The 3660-nt window shown below is 33.7% G+C and overlaps 1 non-coding gene across 1 annotated transcript; it reads left to right on the top strand.

The window, feature by feature from the left end:
* The first annotated feature begins 739 nt into the window (after positions 1-739).
* LOC148574093 (small nucleolar RNA R71) lies at positions 740-847 on the top strand. Its single transcript, XR_015906176.1, has one exon. It is a non-coding gene; the product is annotated as a small nucleolar RNA R71 (small nucleolar RNA).
* The last annotated feature ends 2813 nt before the right edge of the window (positions 848-3660 follow it).

Raw genomic sequence — 3660 nt, forward strand, 5'->3', positions numbered from 1 at the left:
TCACTGGGATTCACGTCCTCTCCCTCCCTTGTAGGTTCGGCCATGATGGTTAAATCAATGGCCTTGCACTCTCTTTTTCGATTCTCTTCTGTATTGCTTGGGAGAGTACTAGGAGGAGTTTCAGTGACTCTTTTACTCAGATGGCCCACTTGTGCCTCCAAATTCCTAATGGAGGACAGTGTTTCATTCATGAAACTTAAAGTGGCCTTAGATAGATGTATTCTGCTCAGAACTCTCTGTCTGTTGCTGAGTGGATGATGGAAAAGGCTTGCTATTGCTAAACCTGTTTCTTCCACCATTATTAAAACCTTGTTGAGGCTTTTGTTGATCCTTCCATAAGAAATTTAGATGATTCCTCCATAAGGGATTATAGGTGTTTCCATAGGGTTCACCCATGTAATTCACCTCTGCTATTGCAGGGTTCTCATGATCATAAGCTTCTTCTTCAGAAGATGCCTCTTTAGTACTGTTGGATGATTCCTTCAATCCATTCAGACTCTGAGAGATCATATTGACTTGCTGATCAATATTTTATACCCTTCCTCATAGGTGTCCCATTATTCACAGGATTCCTTTCAGAAGTGTACATGAACTGGTTATTTGCAACCATGTCAATGAGTTCTTGAGCTTCTGCAGGCGTTTTCTTTAGGTGAATGGATCCACCTGCAGAATGGTCCAGTGACATCTTTGATAGCTCAGACAGACCATCACAGAATATATCCAGGATGGTCCATTCTGAAAGCATGTCAGAAGGACACTTTTTGGTCAGTTTTTTATATCTCTCCCAAGCTTCATAGAGGGATTCACCTTCCTTTTGTCTGAAGGTTTGAACATCCACTCTAAGCTTGCTAAGCTTTTGAGGAGGAAAGAACTTGGCTAAGAAAGCCGTGACCAGCTTATCCCAAGAGTTCAAGCTGTCTTTAGGTTGGGAGTCCAACTATATTCTAGCTCTGTCTCTTACAGCAAATGGGAAAAGCATAAGCCTGTAGACCTCGGGATCAACCCCATTGGTCTTAACAGTATCACAGATCTGCAAGAATTCAGTTAAGAACTGAAAGGGATCTTCGGATGGAAGTCCATAAAACTTGCAATTCTGTTGCATCAGAGAAACTAGTTGAGGTTTCAGCTCAAAATCATTTGCTCCAATGGCAGGGATTGAGATGCTTCTTCCATGTAAATTGGAATTAGGTGCAGTAAAGTCATCAAGCATCTTCCTTGCATTATTATTATTTTCGGCCATGTCTCCTTCTTTTTTGAAAATTTTTGTCAGATTTTCTCCAGAGAGTTGTGCTTTAGCTTCCCTTAGCTTCCTCTTCAGAGTCCTCTCAGGTTCGGGATCAGCCTCAACAAGAATGTTCTTATCCTTGTTCCTGCTCATATGAAAAAGAAAAAAACAGAAAAGAAAATATGGAATCCTCTATGTCACAGTATAGAGATTCCTTTATGTGAGTAAAAGAAGATATGAATAGAAGAAGGAGAATCCAAAAACAAGGGTGAGGAATGAGTTCGAATTCTTGGGTGAAAGAGGGGTGTTAGTAGATGAATAAATAAACAGAAGGGGATGAGAGATGAGAGAATTCGAAAATTAAACAAAATAAAATAAAAATATTTAAAAATTAAAGTTAAAATTCGAAAATTAAAATTGAAATTAAATTAAATTAAAATTTAAAACAAATAGTTAATTAAAAAGAAATTTTGAAAAAGAGGGAAGGTGATTTTCGAAAATTAGAGAGAGAGTTAGTTAGGTAGTTTTGAAAAAGATATGATTGAAACAAAAAGATAGGATTAGTTGGAAAGTATTTGAAATTTAATTTTGAAAAGATAAGAAGTTAGAAAAGATTTTGAAATTGATTTTGAAAAAGATGTGATTGAAAAGATATGATTGAAAATCAATTTGAAAAAGATTTGAAAAGAAAATTAAAAAGATTTGATTTTTGAAATCAAAATTGATTACTTGACTAACAAGAAACTTGAAGATATGATTTTAAAATTTAAAGATTTAACCTTTCTTAATAGGCAAGTAACAAACTTAAAAATTTTGAATCAATCACATTAATTGTTAGCATTAATTTCGAAAATATGAAATAAAAATAAGAAAAAGATTTTGAAAATCAATTTGAGATTTTCGAAAATATGAAAGAAAAAATGAAAAAGATTTGATTTTTGAAAAAAAATTAAAAAAGATAGAATTTTCAAATTGAAAATTTGATTTGACTCATAAGAAATAACTAAATTTTAAAAAGTTTTGAAAAAGTCAACTCAAATTTTTGAAAATTTATGAGTGAAAAAGGGAAAGATATTTTTTTGATTTTTGAATTTTTAATGATGAGAGAGAAAAAAAGGAAAAGATATCTTTTTGATGTTTTTCTCTCTTTTTTTTTCATTAAACAGCAAGAATGAAACAAAACATGAAGAATTAAGATCAAAACAAAAAATGCATGCAAAAACACTATGAATGTCAAGATGAACACCAAGAACACTTTGAATGTCAAGATGAACACCAAGAACTTATTTTTGAAAAATTTTCAAGAAAAGAAAACATGCAAGACACCAAACTTAAAAATTTTTATTCTTTAGACATTAATAATTCAAGAATGCATATGAAAAACAAGGAAAGACACAAAACAAGAAAATATAAAGATCAAACAAGAAGACTGGCCAAGAACAACTTAAAGATCATGAAGAATGCAATACATGAAATTTTCGAAAATAATTTTTTAGAAAATTAAAAAGATGCAATTGATACCAAACTTAAAACTCGACTCTAAACTCAAACAAGAAACACAAAAAATATTTTTTGATTTTATGATTTTATAAATTTTTTTTTTGTTTTTTCGAAAATTATTGTGGGAAAAATGAAAAAGAAATTATATTTTTATTTTTTTATATTATTTTCGAAAATAAGAAATAAAAAAGCTTAAAAATACAATAAAATTACCTAATCTGAGCAACAATATGAACCGTCAGTTGTCCAAACTCGAACAATCCCCGGCAACGGCGCCAAAAACTTGGTGCACAGAAATCGTGATGGTTCCTTCCTTGGTAACGACGCTAAAAAATAAATACGCACGTTCATGTTCTTAATTCTGTTTCACAACTTCGTACAACTAACCAGCAAGTGCACTGGGTCGTCCAAGTAATAAACCTTACGTGAGTAAGGGTCGATCCCACGGAGATTGTCGGCTTGAAGCAAGCTATGGTCACCTTGTAAATCTCAGTCAGGCGGATTTAAATGGTTTTGGTGAATTGATAATTAAAAACATAAATAAAATATAAATTAGGATAGAGATACTTACGTAATTCATTGGTGAGAATTTCAGATAAGCGTATAGAGATGCCATTCGTTCCTTTGAACCTCTGCTTTCCTGCTGTCTTCATCCAATCATTCCTACTCCTTTCCATGGCAAGCTGTATGTTAGGCATCACCGTTGTCAATGGCTACATCCTGTCCTCTCAGTGAAAATGGTCCAATGTGCTGTCACTGTATGGCTAATCATCTGTCGGTTCTCGATCATACTGGAATAGGATCCATTGATCCTTTTGCGTCTGTCACTACGCCCAGCACTCGCGAGTTTGAAGCTCGTCGCAGCCATCCCTTCCCAGATTCTACTCAGAATACCACAGACAAGGTTTAGACTTTCCAGATCTCAAGAATGGCCG

Source organism: Arachis ipaensis, chromosome B2 (assembly GCF_059453495.1).
Source record: "Arachis ipaensis isolate K30076 ecotype BB chromosome B2, ASM5945349v1, whole genome shotgun sequence".
Taxonomy (NCBI): Eukaryota; Viridiplantae; Streptophyta; class Magnoliopsida; order Fabales; family Fabaceae; genus Arachis; species Arachis ipaensis.